The 19306-nt window shown below is 42.8% G+C and overlaps 1 long non-coding RNA gene across 1 annotated transcript; it reads left to right on the top strand.

The window, feature by feature from the left end:
* Positions 1-14997: 14997 nt before the first annotated feature.
* On the top strand, positions 14998-18236 carry LOC142578127 (uncharacterized). The gene is made up of 3 exons (XR_012827180.1): positions 14998-15355; positions 17106-17315; positions 18146-18236. It is a non-coding gene; the product is annotated as an uncharacterized LOC142578127 (long non-coding RNA).
* Positions 18237-19306: the final 1070 nt, after the last annotated feature.

The following is a 19306-nucleotide window of genomic DNA, read 5'->3' on the forward strand; positions in this document are numbered from 1 at the left end:
AAATCGTGGCAAAGTAAGCCTTCGTGTTAAGGTGTTTGTGAAGTGTATGGTAGATTAGCTTGAATCAATACTGGCGGCGCAGCAAGACGAATATTCGGACAGCGATTCCTCTGACGACGGCATTGTGTCAGTTCTTGTTTGAAGTTTGATTTTGCCTTCCAGAGGGGAAATATGAATAGTGCCGGCTTTGTCAGATAGCGAAGCACATTGCCTTAGCAGTGGCCGCGCGCGTGTAAATATTCTTAACGTTCTTAGTTATTTCACTATTATTTTCGAAAGAATGTCAGACCAGTACCCCCACTCTGGTCTTATGTTATTTTCAAACCACCCTTCTTCCGTCCTTGTTTATTTCTTCACCGCTATTTTGCTTGTACTTTGCCAAAGGCTAGCTCGCGCCTGCTCATTCTCCTCCTTCCTTATGACTGGACCAAAATTATGTACGCGTGCAATTTTTTTAAGGATAGCAGTTGCTCCCCAGAAATATGCGAGTCATCATTTGAAAGCGCTGGCTGCATTGACATTACCAGTTGAACTACTCGATTTCCGTGTCCATGTTGCGTGGTTACTAGTTTTCTTTTTTTATTTTCAAGTTTTGAGACATGCATGCGTTTTCATTGTTATATTCTGTCGACAGTTTCTAATAGCGTACGTGTCAGGGCTTAAAGCCTTCGAAAATGGCTAGTGTAACGGTGACATGAATGTTTCTTTCATCATTAAAAAAACTGTATTAGCAGGTACATTCCGATGAACAGCTGCATATGAAACATATCACAACTTTATAGTTGCTCTGATGGTTCCGATAGGTCGCACTTGAGCTTGCGAGATAATGTTGCGGCAGATATCAGCAATCTAACCTATAAAAATAGTTAAGCAACACCACTTTTACTAGATAACGACCAATATTGCACATTACCTTCCGCGTTATGGGCATTGCAATAAACGTCATTTTGCAGGCCCAGCGATTTCAGTTCCTCAGGCATGAACCAAGCAGCAGTGGAGCTGACACCTCTCAACCACTTCAACAAAGGCTTCACCCACCCGCTGGCAACAAAGGAATGTCAGCGATTTGCTGGCCCCCCTTTCGTTTCTAAAAAATTCGTCACAGTTTAACCCCTCCCTTTCCTTTGCGGAGAACTCGTTCTCACTTTGCTCTTGGTGTGCCAGCTGACAAGACGTGTTTATTTTCAGAGCGAAGACGTCTTCACGGCAGACACGATGGAGAAGAATTTGCGCAAGATCCTTGCTATTTCGTACAAAAAGCAGCAGCTAATGTTATCAAATCGTGGCAAAGTAAGCCTTCGTGTTAAGGTGTTTGTGAAGTCTATGGTAGATAAGCTTGAATCAATACTGGCGGCGCAGCAAGACGAATATTCGGACAGCGATTCCTCTGACGACGGCATTGTGTCAGTTCTTGTTTGAAGTTTGATTTTGCCTTCCAGAGGGGAAATATGAATAGCGCCAGCTTTGTCAGATAGCGAAGCACATTGCCTTAGCAGTGGCCGCGCGCGTGTAAGTATTCTTAACGTTCTTAGTTATTTCACTATTATTTTCGAAAGAATGTCAGACCAGTACCCTCACTCTGGTCTTATGTTATTTTCAAACCACCCTTCTTCCGTCCTTGTTTATTTCTTCACCGATATTTTGCTTGTACTTTGACAAAGGCTAGCTCGCGCCTGCTCATTCTCCTCCTTCCTTATGACTGGACCAAAATTATGTACGCGTGCAATTTTTTTAAGGATAGCAGTTGCTCCCCAGAAATATGCGAGTCCTCATTTGAAAGCGCTGGCTGCATTGACATTACCAGTTGAACTACTCGATTTCCGTGTCCATGTTGCGTGGTTACTAGTTTTCTTTTTTTATTTTCAAGTTTTGAGACATGCATGCGTTTTCATTGTTATATTCTGTCGACAGTTTCTAATAGCGTACGTGTCAGGGCTTAAAGCCTTCGAAAATGGCTAGTGTAACGGTGACATGAATGTTTCTTTCATCATTAAAAAAACTGTATTAGCAGGTACATTCCGATGAACAGCTGCATATGAAACATATCACAACTTTATAGTTGCTCTGATGGTTCCGATAGGTCGCACTTGAGCTTGCGAGATAATGTTGCGGCAGATATCAGCAATCTAACCTATAAAAATAGTTAAGCAACACCACTTTTACTAGATAACGACCAATATTGCACATTACCTTCCGCGTTATGGGCATTGCAATAAACGTCATTTTGCAGGCCCAGCGATTTCAGTTCCTCAGGCATGAACCAAGCAGCAGTGGAGCTGACACCTCTCAACCACTTCAACAAAGGCTTCACCCACCCGCTGGCAACAAAGGAATGTCAGCGATTTGCTGGCCCCCCTTTCGTTTCTAAAAAATTCGTCACAGTTAAACCCCTCCCTTTCCTTTGCGGAGAACTCGTTCTCACTTTGCTCTTGGTGTGCCAGCTGACAAGACGTGTTTATTTTGAGAGCGAAGACGTCTTCACGGCAGACACCATGGAGAAGAATTTGCGCAAGATCCTTGCTATTTCGTACAAAAAGCAGCAGCTAATGTTATCAAATCGTGGCAAAGTAAGCCTTCGTGTTAAGGTGTTTGTGAAGTCTATGGTAGATAAGCTTGAATCAATACTGGCGGCGCAGCAAGACGAATATTCGGACAGCGATTCCTCTGACGACGGCATTGTGTCAGTTCTTGTTTGAAGTTTGATTTTGCCTTCCAGAGGGGAAATATGAATAGCGCCAGCTTTGTCAGATAGCGAAGCACATTGCCTTAGCAGTGGCCGCGCGCGTGTAAGTATTCTTAATGTTCTTAGTTATTTCACTATTATTTTCGAAAGAATGTCAGACCAGTACCCTCACTCTGGTCTTATGTTATTTTCAAACCACCCTTCTTCCGTCCTTGTTTATTTCTTCACCGATATTTTGCTTGTACTTTGACAAAGGCTAGCTCGCGCCTGCTCATTCTCCTCCTTCCTTATGACTGGACCAAAATTATGTACGCGTGCAATTTTTTTAAGGATAGCAGTTGCTCCCCAGAAATATGCGAGTCCTCATTTGAAAGCGCTGGCTGCATTGACATTACCAGTTGAACTACTCGATTTCCGTGTCCATGTTGCGTGGTTACTAGTTTTCTTTTTTTATTTTCAAGTTTTGAGACATGCATGCGTTTTCATTGTTATATTCTGTCGACAGTTTCTAATAGCGTACGTGTCAGGGCTTAAAGCCTTCGAAAATGGCTAGTGTAACGGTGACATGAATGTTTCTTTCATCATTAAAAAAACTGTATTAGCAGGTACATTCCGATGAACAGCTGCATATGAAACATATCACAACTTTATAGTTGCTCTGATGGTTCCGATAGGTCGCACTTGAGCTTGCGAGATAATGTTGCGGCAGATATCAGCAATCTAACCTATAAAAATAGTTAAGCAACACCACTTTTACTAGATAACGACCAATATTGCACATTACCTTCCGCGTTATGGGCATTGCAATAAACGTCATTTTGCAGGCCCAGCGATTTCAGTTCCTCAGGCATGAACCAAGCAGCAGTGGAGCTGACACCTCTCAACCACTTCAACAAAGGCTTCACCCACCCGCTGGCAACAAAGGAATGTCAGCGATTTGCTGGCCCCCCTTTCGTTTCTAAAAAATTCGTCACAGTTTAACCCCTCCCTTTCCTTTGCGGAGAACTCGTTCTCACTTTGCTCTTGGTGTGCCAGCTGACAAGACGTGTTTATTTTCAGAGCGAAGACGTCTTCACGGCAGACACGATGGAGAAGAATTTGCGCAAGATCCTTGCTATTTCGTACAAGAAGCAGCAGCTAATGTTATCAAATCGTGGCAAAGTAAGCCTTCGTGTTAAGGTGTTTGTGAAGTGTATGGTTGATAAGCTTGAATCAATACTGGCGGCGCAGCAAGACGAATATTCGGACAGCGATTCCTCAGACGACGGCATTGTGTCAGTTCTTGTTTGAAGTTTGATTTTGCCTTCCAGAGGGGAAATATGAATAGCGCCAGCTTTGTCAGATAGCGAAGCACATTGCCTTAGCAGTGGCCGCGCGCGTGTAAGTATTCTTAACGTTCTTAGTTATTTCACTATTATTTTCGAAAGAATGTCAGACCAGTACCCTCACTCTGGTCTTATGTTATTTTCAAACCACCCTTCTTCCGTCCTTGTTTATTTCTTCACCGATATTTTGCTTGTACTTTGACAAAGGCTAGCTCGCGCCTGCTCATTCTCCTCCTTCCTTATGACTGGACCAAAATTATGTACGCGTGCAATTTTTTTAAGGATAGCAGTTGCTCCCCAGAAATATGCGAGTCCTCATTTGAAAGCGCTGGCTGCATTGACATTACCAGTTGAACTACTCGATTTCCGTGTCCATGTTGCGTGGTTACTAGTTTTCTTTTTTTATTTTCAAGTTTTGAGACATGCATGCGTTTTCATTGTTATATTCTGTCGACAGTTTCTAATAGCGTACGTGTCAGGGCTTAAAGCCTTCGAAAATGGCTAGTGTAACGGTGACATGAATGTTTCTTTCATCATTAAAAAAACTGTATTAGCAGGTACATTCCGATGAACAGCTGCATATGAAACATATCACAACTTTATAGTTGCTCTGATGGTTCCGATAGGTCGCACTTGAGCTTGCGAGATAATGTTGCGGCAGATATCAGCAATCTAACCTATAAAAATAGTTAAGCAACACCACTTTTACTAGATAACGACCAATATTGCACATTACCTTCCGCGTTATGGGCATTGCAATAAACGTCATTTTGCAGGCCCAGCGATTTCAGTTCCTCAGGCATGAACCAAGCAGCAGTGGAGCTGACACCTCTCAACCACTTCAACAAAGGCTTCACCCACCCGCTGGCAACAAAGGAATGTCAGCGATTTGCTGGCCCCCCTTTCGTTTCTAAAAAATTCGTCACAGTTTAACCCCTCCCTTTCCTTTGCGGAGAACTCGTTCTCACTTTGCTCTTGGTGTGCCAGCTGACAAGACGTGTTTATTTTCAGAGCGAAGACGTCTTCACGGCAGACACGATGGAGAAGAATTTGCGCAAGATCCTTGCTATTTCGTACAAGAAGCAGCAGCTAATGTTATCAAATCGTGGCAAAGTAAGCCTTCGTGTTAAGGTGTTTGTGAAGTGTATGGTTGATAAGCTTGAATCAATACTGGCGGCGCAGCAAGACGAATATTCGGACAGCGATTCCTCTGACGACGGCATTGTGTCAGTTCTTGTTTGAAGTTTGATTTTGCCTTCCAGAGGGGAAATATGAATAGCGCCAGCTTTGTCAGATAGCGAAGCACATTGCCTTAGCAGTGGCCGCGCGCGTGTAAGTATTCTTAACGTTCTTAGTTATTTCACTATTATTTTCGAAAGAATGTCAGACCAGTACCCTCACTCTGGTCTTATGTTATTTTCAAACCACCCTTCTTCCGTCCTTGTTTATTTCTTCACCGCTATTTTGCTTGTACTTTGACAAAGGCTAGCTCGCGCCTGCTCATTCTCCTCCTTCCTTATGACTGGACCAAAATTATGCACGCGTGCAATTTTTTTAAGGATAGCAGTTGCTCCCCAGAAATATGCGAGTCCTCATTTGAAAGCGCTGGCTGCATTGACATTACCAGTTGAACTACTCGATTTCCGTGTCCATGTTGCGTGGTTACTAGTTTTCTTTTTTTATTTTCAAGTTTTGAGACACGCATGCGTTTTCATTGTTATATTCTGTCGACAGTTTCTAATAGCGTACGTGTCAGGGCTTACAGCCTTCGAAAATGGCTAGTGTAACGGTGACATGAATGTTTCTTTCATCATTAAAAAAACTGTATTAGCAGGTACATTCCGATGAACAGCTGCATATGAAACATATCACAACGTTATAGTTGCTCTGATGGTTCCGATAGGTCGCACTTGAGCTTGCGAGATAATGTTGCGGCAGATATCAGCAATCTAACCTATAAAAATAGTTAAGCAACACCACTTTTACTAGATTACAACCAATATTGCACATTACCTTCCGCGTTATGGGCATTGCAATAAACATCATTTTGCAGGCCCAGCGATTTCAGTTCCTCAGGCATCAACCAAGCAGCAGTGGAGCTGACACCTCTCAACCACTTCAACAAAGGCTTCACCCACCCGCTGGCAACAAAGAAATGTCAGCGATTTGCTGGCCCCCCTTTCGTTTCTAAAAAATTCGTCACAGTTTAACCCCTCCCTTTCCTTTGCGGAGAACTCGTTCTCACTTTGCTCTTGGTGTGCCAGCTGACAAGACGTGTTTATTTTCAGAGCGAAGACGTCTTCACGGCAGACACGATGGAGAAGAATTTGCGCAAGATCCTTGCTATTTCGTACAAAAAGCAGCAGCTAATGTTATCAAATCGTGGCAAAGTAAGCCTTCGTGTTAAGGTGTTTGTGAAGTCTATGGTAGATAAGCTTGAATCAATACTGGCGGCGCAGCAAGACGAATATTCGGACAGCGATTCCTCTGACGACGGCATTGTGTCAGTTCTTGTTTGAAGTTTGATTTTGCCTTCCAGAGGGGAAATATGAATAGCGCCAGCTTTGTCAGATAGCGAAGCACATTGCCTTAGCAGTGGCCGCGCGCGTGTAAGTATTCTTAACGTTCTTAGTTATTTCACTATTATTTTCGAAAGAATGTCAGACCAGTACCCTCACTATGGTCTTATGTTATTTTCAAACCACCCTTCTTCCGTCCTTGTTTATTTCTTCACCGATATTTTGCTTGTACTTTGACAAAGGCTAGCTCGCGCCTGCTCATTCTCCTCCTTCCTTATGACTGGACCAAAATTATGTACGCGTGCAATCTTTTTAAGGATAGCAGTTGCTCCCCAGAAATATGCGAGTCCTCATTTGAAAGAGCTGGCTGCATTGACATTACCAGTTGAACTACTCGATTTCCGTGTCCATGTTGCGTGGTTACTAGTTTTCTTTTTTTATTTTCAAGTTTTGAGACACGCATGCGTTTTCATTGTTATATTCTGTCGACAGTTTCTAATAGCGTACGTGTCAGGGATTACAGCCTTCGAAAATGGCTAGTGTAACGGTGACATGAATGTTTCTTTCATCATTAAAAAAACTGTATTAGCAGGTACACTCCGCTGAACAACTGCATATGAAATGTATCACAACGTTATAATTGCTCTGATATTTCCGATATGTTCAACTTGAGCTTGCGAGATAATGTTGCGGCAGATATCAGCAATCTAACCTATACAAATAGTTAAGCAACAGCACATTTACTAGATTACGACCAATATTGCGCATTACCTTCTGCGTTATGGGCATTGCAATAAACGTCATTTTGCAGGCCTAGCGATTTCAGTTCCTCAGGCATGAACCAAGCAGCAGTGGAGCTGACACCTCTCAACCACTTCAACAAAGGCTTCACCCAGCCGCCGGCAACAAAGGAATGTCAGCGATTTGCTGGCCCCCTTTCGTTTCTAAAAAATTCGTCACAGTTTAACCCCTCCCTTTCCTTTGCGGAGAACTCGTTCTCACTTTGCTCTTGGTGTGCCAGCTGACAAGACGTGTTTATTTTCAGAGCGAAGACGTCTTCACGGCAGACACGATGGAGAAGAATTTGCGCAAGATCCTTGCTATTTCGTACAAAAAGCAGCAGCTAATGTTATCAAATCGTGGCAAAGTAAGCCTTCGTGTTAAGGTGTTTGTGAAGTGTATGGTAGATAAGCTTGAATCAATACTGGCGGCGCAGCAAGACGAATATTCGGACAGCGATTCCTCTGACGACGGCATTGTGTCAGTTCTTGTTTGAAGTTTGATTTTGCCTTCCAGAGGGGAAATATGAATAGCGCCGGCTTTGTCAGATAGCGAAGCACATTGCCTTAGCAGTGGCCGCGCGCGTGTAAATATTCTTAACGTTCTTAGTTATTTCACTATTATTTTCGAAATAATGTCAGACCAGTACCCCCACTCTGGTCTTATGTTATTTTCAAACCACCCTTCTTCCGTCCTTGTTTATTTCTTCACCGCTATTTTGCTTGTACTTTGCCAAAGGCTAGCTCGCGCCTGCTCATTCTCCTCCTTCCTTATGACTGGACCAAAATTATGTACGCGTGCAATTTTTTTAAGGATAGCAGTTGCTCCCCAGAAATATGCGAGTCATCATTTGAAAGCGCTGGCTGCATTGACATTACCAGTTGAACTACTCGATTTCCGTGTCCATGTTGCGTGGTTACTAGTTTTCTTTTTTTATTTTCAAGTTTTGAGACATGCATGCGTTTTCATTGTTATACTCTGTCGACAGTTTCTAATAGCGTACGTGTCAGGGCTTAAAGCCTTCGAAAATGGCTAGTGTAACGGTGACATGAATGTTTCTTTCATCATTAAAAAAACTGTATTAGCAGGTACATTCCGATGAACAGCTGCATATGAAACATATCACAACTTTATAGTTGCTCTGATGGCTCCGATAGGTCGCACTTGAGCTTGCGAGATAATGTTGCGGCAGATATCAGCAATCTAACCTATAAAAACAGTTAAGCAACACCACTTTTACTAGATAACGACCAATATTGCACATTACCTTCCGCGTTATGGGCATTGCAATAAACGTCATTTTGCAGGCCCAGCGATTTCAGTTCCTCAGGCATGAACCAAGCAGCAGTGGAGCTGACAGCTCTCAACCACTTCAACAAAGGCTTCACCCACCCGCTGGCAACAAAGGAATGTCAGCGATTTGCTGGCCCCCCTTTCGTTTCTAAAAAATTCGTCACAGTTTAACCCCTCCCTTTCCTTTGCGGAGAACTCGTTCTCACTTTGCTCTTGGTGTGCCAGCTGACAAGACGTGTTTATTTTCAGAGCGAAGACGTCCTCACGGCAGACACTATGGAGAAGAATTTGCGCAAGATCCTTGCTATTTCGTACAAAAAGCAGCAGCTAATGTTATCAAATCGTGGCAAAGTAAGCCTTCGTGTTAAGGTGTTTGTGAAGTGTATGGTAGATAAGCTTGAATCAATACTGGCGGCGCAGCAAGACGAATATTCGGACAGCGATTCCTCTGACGACGGCATTGTGTCAGTTCTTGTTTGAAGTTTGATTTTGCCTTCCAGAGGGGAAATATGAATAGCGCCAGCTTTGTCAGATAGCGAAGCACATTGCCTTAGCAGTGGCCGCGCGCGTGTAAGTATTCTTAACGTTCTTAGTTATTTCACTATTATTTTCGAAAAAATGTCAGACCAGTACCCTCACTCTGGTCTTATGTTATTTTCAAACCACCCTTCTTCCGTCCTTGTTTATTTCTTCACCGATATTTTGCTTGTACTTTGACAAAGGCTAGCTCGCGCCTGCTCATTCTCCTCCTTCCTTATGACTGGACCAAAATATGTACGCGTGCAATTTTTTTAAGGATAGCAGTTGCTCCCCAGAAATATGCGAGTCCTCATTTGAAAGCGCTGGCTGCATTGACATTACCAGTTGAACTACTCGATTTCCGTGTCCATGTTGCGTGGTTACTAGTTTTCTTTTTTTATTTTCAAGTTTTGAGACACGCATGCGTTTTCATTGTTATATTCTGTCGACAGTTTCTAATAGCGTACGTGTCAGGGCTTACAGCCTTCGAAAATGGCTAGTGTAACGGTGACATGAATGTTTCTTTCATCATTAAAAAAACTGTATTAGCAGGTACACTCCGCTGAACAGCTGCATATGAAATGTATCACAACGTTATAATTGCTCTGATATTTCCGATATGTTCAACTTGAGCTTGCGAGATAATGTTGCGGCACATGTCAGCAATCTAACCTATACAAATAGTTAAGCAACAGCACATTTACTAGATTACGACCAATATTGCGCATTACCTTCTGCGTTATGGGCATTGCAATAAACGTCATTTTGCAGGCCTAGCGATTTCAGTTCCTAAGGCATGAACCAAGCAGCAGTGGAGCTGACACCTCTCAACCACTTCAACAAAGGCTTCACCCAGCCGCTGGCAACAAAGGAATGTCAGCGATTTGCTGGCCCCCCTTTCGTTTCTAAAAAATTCGTCACAGTTTAACCCCTCCCTTTCCTTTGCGGAGAACTCGTTCTCACTTTGCTCTTGGTGTGCCAGCTGACAAGACGTGTTTATTTTCAGAGCGAAGACGTCTTCACGGCAGACACGATGGAGAAGAATTTGCGCAAGATCCTTGCTATTTCGTACAAAAAGCAGCAGCTAATGTTATCAAATCGTGGCAAAGTAAGCCTTCGTGTTAAGGTGTTTGTGAAGTGTATGGTAGATAAGCTTGAATCAATACTGGCGGCGCAGCAAGACGAATATTCGGACAGCGATTCCTCTGACGACGGCATTGTGTCAGTTCTTGTTTGAAGTTTGAGTTTGCCTTCAAAGAGGGGAAATATGAATAGCGCCAGCTTTGTCAGATAGCGAAGCACATTACCTTAGCAGTGGCCGCGCGCGTGTAAGTATTCTTAACGTTCTTAGTTATTTCACTATTATTTTCGAAAGAATGTCAGACCAGTACCCCCACTCTGGTCTTATGTTATTTTCAAACCACACTTCTTCCGTCCTTGTTTATTTCTTCACCGCTATTTTGCTTGTACTTTGACAAAAGCTAGCTCGCGCCTGCTCATTCTCCTCCTTCTGTATGACTGGACCAAAATTATGTACGCGTGCAATTTTTTTAAGGATAGCAGTTGCTCCCCAGAAATATGCGAGTCCTCATTTGAAAGCGCTGGCTGCATTGACATTACCAGTTGAACTACTCGATTTCCGTGTCCATGTTGCGTGGTTACTAGATTCTTTTTTTATTTTCAAGTTTTGAGACACGCATGCGTTTTCATTGTTATATTCTGTCGACAGTTTCTAATAGCGTACGTGTCAGGGCTTACAGCCTTCGAAAATGGCTAGTGTAACGGTGCCATGAATGTTTCTTTCATCATTAAAAAAACTGTATTAGCAGGTACATTCCGGTGAACAGCTGCATATGAAACATATCACAACGTTATAGTTGCTCTGATGGTTCCGATAGGTCGCACTTGAGCTTGCGAGATAATGTTGCGGCAGATATCAGCAATCTAACCTATAAAAATAGTTAAGCAACACCACTTTTACTAGATTACGACCAATATTGCACATTACCTTCCGCGTTATGGGCATTGCAATAAACGTCATTTTGCAGGCCCAGCGATTTCAGTTCCACAGGCATGAACCAAGCAGCAGTGGAGCTGACACCTCTCAACCACTTCAACAAAGGCTTCACCCACCCGCTGGCAACAAAGGAATGTCAGCGATTTGCTGGCCCCCCTTTCGTTTCTAAAAAATTCGTCACAGTTTAACCCCTCCCTTTCCTTTGCGGAGAACTCGTTCTCACTTTGCTCTTGGTGTGCCAGCTGACAAGACGTGTTTGTTTTCAGAGCGAAGACGTCTTCACGGCAGACACGATGGAGAAGAATTTGCGCAAGATCCTTGCTATTTCGTACAAAAAGCAGCAGCTAATGTTATCAAATCGTGGCAAAGTAAGCCTTCGTGTTAAGGTGTTTGTGAAGTGTATGGTAGATAAGCTTGAATCAATACTGGCGGCGCAGCAAGACGAATATTCGGACAGCGATTCCTCTGACGACGGCATTGTGTCAGTTCTTGTTTGAAGTTTGAGTTTGCCTTCCAGAGGGGAAATATGAATAGCGCCAGCTTTGTCAGATAGCGAAGCACATTGCCTTAGCAGTGGCCGCGCGCGTGTAAGTATTCTTAACGTTCTTAGTTATTTCACTATTATTTTCGAAAGAATGTCAGACCAGTACCCCCACTCTGGTCTTATGTTATTTTCAAACCACCCTTCTTCCGTCCTTGTTTATTTCTTCACCGCTATTTTGCTTGTACTTTGACAAAGGCTAGCTCGGGCCTGCTCATTCTCCTCCTTCCTTATGACTGGACCAAAATTATGTACGCGTGCAATTTTTTTAAGGATAGCAGTTGCTCCCCAGAAATATGCGAGTCCTCATTTGAAAGCGCTGGCTGCATTGACATTACCAGTTGAACTACTCGATTTCCGTGTCCATGTTGCGTGGTTACTAGATTCTTTTTTTATTTTCAAGTTTTGAGACACGCATGCGTTTTCATTGTTATATTCTGTCGACAGTTTCTAATATCGTACGTGTCAGGGCTTACAGCCTTCGAAAATGGCTAGTGTAACGGTGACATGAATGTTTCTTTCATCATTAAAAAAACTGTATTAGCAGGTACATTCCGATGAACAGCTGCATATGAAACATATCACAACGTTATAGTTGCTCTGATGGTTCCGATAGGTCGCACTTGAGCTTGCGAGATAATGTTGCGGCAGATATCAGCAATCTAACCTATAAAAATAGTTAAGCAACACCAGTTTTACTAGATTACGACCAATATTGCACATTACCTTCCGCGTTATGGGCATTGCAATAAACGTCATTTTGCAGGCCCAGCGATTTCAGTTCCTCAGGCATGAACCAAGCAGCAGTGGAGCTGACACCTCTCAACAACTTCAACAAAGGCTTCACCCACCCGCTGGCAACAAAGGAATGTCAGCGATTTGCTGGCCCCCCTTTCGTTTCTAAAAAAATTCGTCACAGTCTAACCCCTCCCTTTCCTTTGCGGAGAACTCGTTCTCACTTTGCTCTTGGTGTGCCAGCTGACAAGACGTGTTTATTTTCAGAGCGAAGACGTCTTCACGGCAGACACGATGGAGAAGAATTTGCGCAAGATCCTTGCTATTTCGTACAAAAAGCAGCAGCTAATGTTATCAAATCGTGGCAAAGTAAGCCTTCGTGTTAAGGTGTTTGTGAAGTGTATGGTAGATAAGCTTGAATCAATACTGGCGGCGCAGCAAGACGAATATTCGGACAGCGATTCCTCTGACGACGGCATTGTGTCAGTTCTTGTTTGAAGTTTGAGTTTGCCTTCCAGAGGGGAAATATGAATAGCGCCAGCTTTGTCAGATAGCGAAGCACATTGCCTTAGCAGTGGCCGCGCGCGTGTAAGTATTCTTAACGTTCTTAGTTATTTCACTATTATTTTCGAAAGAATGTCAGACCAGTACCCCCACTCTGGTCTTCCCATACAAAAATGTTTCCTTACTTTCTTTAGAACTTTTATCAACTTCCTATCAACTTTAGTAACATCCTATTGACTTTTACTTTTTAGTAACGTTTGTCAAAAGAAAGTTGGTTGCTTCTTTTTTAACTTCAGTATGTAAAAAGAAAGTTACTAGAAAGTTAAGACACACTATTTTAACTTTTTAGAAACACCATTCAATAGGAAGTCAATAAAAATAATTATGTTCTTAAAGTACATAACCCAAGTTACAAAACATGCATGAATATTATTAAATAAAGTTATAATTATTCAGTGAACATGGCTGGTGCAAGACAGTCTTGTTTCATGCACAGGTGTAAATTTCCTCAATTTTCAATCAACTTTCTAGTAACACTGGTTACTAGAAAGTTGTTAAATATGATTTAGTGAGAAATGAACAGATAACATAATCTCAACTATAAATGAATATGCAAAGACTGGCTGCTTTAAAAAAATCCTTTTTTGCACAGTAACTGTTTTCCTAATTTTTAATCAACTTCCTAGTAACAGATGATAGAAGAATGTTCATAGAAAAAAAGTGCTTCTAATACCGGACGCTAAGAGGAAATATTGTCCCACCAATTCAACATGAGGGCACGTATTCTCGAAAACACAACAGCTAGCGCCATGGCAAGCGTGCATATGAGCGGTGATCATGAATTCGTGCTCAGTAGGTGTCAAAGAAGTCCGTAGGCCATGCACCATTGCAAGCAGACGGAGCTGCACAGACAGCGCGCTGATCGGCTCGTGTTCGCCAACCAAAGCGGGAGACACACGGTCCGATTCGGTGTCCGACCCGGCGTCCGACGCGCCGAAACGGCAGCCCGAATCGAGGTGTTTTGCCGTGCCGAAGCGCGGGAACGGACGACTGGCGAGATCGGGAGGCGCAACGCGAGGGCATTTCGCGGGCAGACATCACACACCGACCGTCTGAGCGAGGCCGCTCGCTTCGCTTGCACGTTTGCCCTTCGCAACGACTGCGTCGAGTAAACCAATTGTATTTAATTACGACCGACCTAATGTGTACAGTGTTAATTGTTTTGGCAAAAATAAGCACTCTTCGACGAGCTCGGGCTGGATCGCAAGCGCCGTCGGCCGCAGCGTCCGCCTAGCTATGCCTACCGGCCCTATCGCTGCCTTTAGTGGAGCCGTCAGTGGACAAGGCGCCGTCGTGAAGTGTTCTGTCACTCGCAGGGCGATAATTTTATCGACAGTGTTCGCGTAAAGCGAAGCAGTGTTGTGCAGAGCTGTTTATATTGCGTTTCTCGACGTGGATATGAACTCAAGCTGGGGAGCTGGATGTGGGCGGAGCTCACGCGCCGCTCAATCGCCATGTGCACATTGCACATGTGCACGCAACGTGTGCCCCCCCCCTCCGAATCGCCGGAGCATGCAGCGCCGCACGTCGGATCGGACACCGAATCGTACCGCGTGTGTCTGTATAGCTCGCTCATGGTTCGGCTTAAGTCCCTGTATATTCTTTATAAATAAGTAAGCCTACCTAGACACTGTAAACCCAACGATTGGGGCCTAAATGCCTGTCCGCCTCCCAGCTACGGCTTCCTTTGAGTGACAAAGTCTGATCTCGAAGGCCGTGCTTTTGCAAGCTGCATGCACCTGAAGCAATTGCGAATCTTGAAGGCAACATCCTCTTCGTTTGTATTATATATACATTTCCTTAAACTTCGTATCACAAAGTACAATATACACACTTTTGGACCCAACAAATCTATTAAAAGACCCTACGAAATGTTTTTAGGAAAAAACACGCAATTTTTTCATTTAAGATACATTTTTCTAAAAACCGCAGAGTGGCGCTACGGTAGTATTTGTTTGGTCGACACACCACGGTGGTTGTAGTGAATGCTCCTTGCATTTAGGTGGTCTTTGAGTTATATTTTAGAAGTGCCTAGACTAAATGTGCTCCTTGTCGTGTGCAGTAGCCATCCCGAACCCTCCGGACTCGTGTAACGCCATTAGTTCGCCGTGTGTTTCGAGCGATCCACCAGTGTCGACAGTGAGTGCCCTAGTACAGCGCCCGTCCGAGCTGCCTTTGTTCTGCCGAGCTGCCTCTGCCTGCCCGCGCTCTCGTGAAAAAGTCTGGTACTGGGGCTTCGAATCGTAGCGTATGGAAGACTGTTGAAGGTTGTGCTTTTGTGGAGCTGGAGTTCATCGGAAGTTCTAAAGTGCTTGCGCCAGAGAAACGTCGGTGCCTCTGTACCTGTTAGACGAAGGAGCGTTTGCCAAGTCTTGAAAGGTAAGCAAGTTTGGCGCTTGCGCGCATTCTTGAAGCTTATGATTTACGTAATGAGCGTTGTGTAACTAGCTAGAGCAAAGCGCTTTCCTATCGTATGTTAGCCATGTTGCTGTGCACATTTAGCATGCAATTTCACGAAAGCTTCCTCTGATGTTACAGCGTACTTGCATTCTGCTACCCGCCTTGATTGCTATGCCTGAATGGGCACACAATTATGAAAACACATTGAAAGTTGGTGTTCGTTCGGTAGTTTCCTGGCAAGAAGTTATTCGCTATATAGGCATTCCCGCAAGTACAGTACATCTGCAATGTATACGTCGATGTATCATGGTCTTCGCGCGTTGACACACGATTGCTATGTTTGACGCTTAAGCAGATAGAAGCTTGTATGAAGGTTTTTGTATGTATACAGTTCGGTTTGGAGGTCCGCGTCGCGAGAACCTGTGTGTATTTATGTTCTTGAGTGTCTTCGCGTATTTGTATTCTATGTTACAGAGCGTATATAGGCCGATATTACAATAACGAGGTTTATTTTTAATCTAGACATTTCAATCAGACGCCGGCCCTTAAGAAACACAGACCAACCAAATCTTAATAACGAGATGTCAGCTCTTGCAATCGTAGGTTACGGCAGTGCGTAATAATTTAAAGACTGCGATTCTATATCACTCTTCTCGCTCACCGCTAACGGCCGGCAGTTGCAGTACGTAGCACGGGCCGGGGCGTCGGTCAGACTACTAACGAATAGCGAAAAGGAATAGCATCGCTACAAAGTCGCGGTCTTTAAATTATTACGCAAATTTTGTGCACAATGAGATATTATAAACACATCTTGCATGTACATGAAAAGAAAGTTTACAACAGAGATAACACATATGCATGGGCACATATATGTGTCAATAAAATACTCGAGCCTCTTTCTGCCTACAGGAAAAGAAGTTATGTCTCCTGGAGGGCATGGCTGCTTGCACTAATGAACCTCTAAGGGAAGGTTTTCTCTAATCCCTATTTTTGATATCTAAATGTTTATGTGACATGTCATGTACAAACTGCTTGCATCAATTTCTCATTGGGATGAGCTGTCTAAAATTTAATTTTCAGTAATAATTGCAATAATTAACTCCTTTCACCTGTCTTCTAATGACTATAAAGTTCTATGCTTCTACCTTGACAAACCTTTTATGAAATTAGTTTGATGAGGCCCAATATACAGGGCTTTCTAAATTGAAGGTATCAGTACCTATTAAAGACTATGCTAACTATGAAAATGCTGCTCGTGTATGTGGTTTATTCGCTCTGTCAGACAAAATCTTTACACCCAAGTGCAGTCAGTAAATTGAAAACTGTATGTCTGCAAAGGGAAGTCAGAATTGTATGTGAAGACAACTGCATCTTGTTTGATAGTTCTCGAGCACAGCTTGGCCCAATACTCGATGAGGCTTGAAGCTTTCAATGTCTGCTAATCACTAAAACAGCACCAGATCTCACTCTGTGTCAAGGGGTGGCACACATTTGCTTAGTTCTAGGCAGATGCATGTCTTTCTTTCGCATTGAAGTTCCCAATACTTTCTAGTCTTACGTAAAAGTACACAGCTCAGTACAATGCATGTATGGTATACGTAAGGCTGCTTTGGTTTTTAAACCGAATCAACAAGAGCAGCTACTTCTGTTTTGCAAACCTTACCCTATTTCCTAACCATTCCTTGATCATACGTGTATAAAATGAATCTGTGCTTGTATTGTTTCACAGGTAGACATCGGTGGCGGTGTATATGTTGAAAAGGACCTGCTGAAGAGGCTGTGCCTGGATGCTAACAACTCAGGCTTTCACTTCACGGAGGGCCTCCTTAAAGCCCCTTTTTCAATAGAAGACGTTGAAGGGAGGTGCTTCTTTGGGCGGCTGTCAAATGCCTTCCACAGAAGGATCCGTTGGATTCCAAGAAGGTCAACACCACACTAAGTATGTGTGTCACAAAGAAGCATCTTAATATTCTTTGTGCAGTTTTCAACAAAACTCCTTTCATGGCAATTTCAGTGCTATCTTAGGGTATACTCCTTTCTTTCCAGCTAAAATAGCTATTAACCCGATTATAATAGCATATTATAATGCAAGCTTTGCCACCATAACTAGAAAATTGTCATTACTGTTGGCATATGTATTTTTGTGATAGAGGCCCTGGTCATATGAATGCACTGATAATATAATATCCTGTCTTGTGGAAAGCTAACATGTTTAGTAACAAGCTCGCTTTGACATTGTCTGCCTGCACAGCAAAGGCATTTTCTAATCTTGCTGTAGAACGTCCATAATGCCTGTTCAGCTGCTTACATGTTGCTTGTATCATTTCGTGGTTCTTAAGTGCAACACAAAAGTCAACTCTTCTATGTACCTGTGCCCAAGCAAAGCTGCAGCACAGTTCTGAGTGGCACCTTGCCTTGCTAAGATAATTCACACATGAAACTTCCATGTACTGGTCACAATACGAATATCGAAGTTCATTAAACTGAAGTTGATTTACAGCTTTTGTTAGTAGATGACAATTGGTATGATAGAGCTTATGTGTCATGCATCTGTTGGTGTTACGCACATTCATCACGCTCCCAGCGCTAATGCAGTAATTCAGTCATTTCATGCATTTTAGGACTTTGCAAAAAACGGGTGGAGATGTTTAGAGCTCACAGGGTTGAAAACTTGTCTTGTGCACTTCCTTTTTAAGAAACAGATGCATGGTGTGTTGCAATGTCACTGTAGCAAAACTAATATATTGCCTTTTTTCTTCTCTTTTCTAGACTACATAACGCAACATTTCAGCCTACTTCCAGGGCAGCTGGAGAACTCGTCCTCATTACTAGCCCGGGGGTATTAAATGGATATGTTCAAGCACAAATGTAAACCTGTCTTCTTCTGTTGCATGTCACACCTAGCCACTTGGCAATCGCTATTCGCCACAAACAGATAGTTGACAGGATGTTACTAGCAAGTCGTTAGGATATATAAAGGTGGTTAATAAATAGTCACTGCACAGCTTTTAGGAAGTACATAAAGATTTTATTCAGAGATAATTAAAGCTTATTTTTGCAATATATAATTGCAAAAGTAATTACCTCTGAATAAAATTTTTATGTACTTTCTAAAAACTGTGAAGCGACTTTTTATTAACCACCTTTATACATCCTAACGACTTCCTAGTAACATCCTGTCAACTATTTGTGGCGAATAGTCGACAGGATGTTACTAGCATGTTGTTAGGATGTATAAAGGTAGTCAATAAAAAGTCGCTTCACAGTTGACACTTTCTACCGACATAAGATAATAAGCAGTCGGTAAGAATTCTATCGACATTTTATATCTATACTTTCAATTCAATATCGGTGGCCAATAGTCGGTAGGAGGTTACTAGGAAGTTGTTACGGTGTCTAAAGACGGTTTATAGAATGTCGATAGGTTCTAGTAACATTTGTCTAAAGACGGTTTATAAAATGTTACTAAAAATTTTTGTAAGGGTTATGTTATTTTCAAACCACCCTTCTTCCGTCCTTGTTTATTTCTTCACCGCTATTTTGCTTGTACTTTGACAAAGGCTAGCTCGCGCCTGCTCATTCTCCTCCTTCCTTATGACTGGACCAAAATTATGTACGCGTGCAATTTTTTTAAGGATAGCAGTTGCTCCCCAGAAATATGCGAGTCATCATTTGAAAGCGCTGGCTGCATTGACATTACCAGTTGAACTACTCGATTTCCGTGTCCATGTTGCGTGGTTACTAGTTTTCTTTTTTTATTTTCAAGTTTTGAGACACGCATGCGTTTTCATTGTTATATTCTGTCGACAGTTTCTAATAGCGTACGTGTCAGGGCTTACAGCCTTCGAAAATGGCTAGTGTAACGGTGACATGAATGTTTCTATCATCATTAAAAAAACTGTATTAGCAGGTACATTCCGATGAACAGCT

This window comes from Dermacentor variabilis, chromosome 4 (assembly GCF_050947875.1).
Source record: "Dermacentor variabilis isolate Ectoservices chromosome 4, ASM5094787v1, whole genome shotgun sequence".
Lineage (NCBI taxonomy): Eukaryota > Metazoa > Arthropoda > Arachnida > Ixodida > Ixodidae > Dermacentor > Dermacentor variabilis.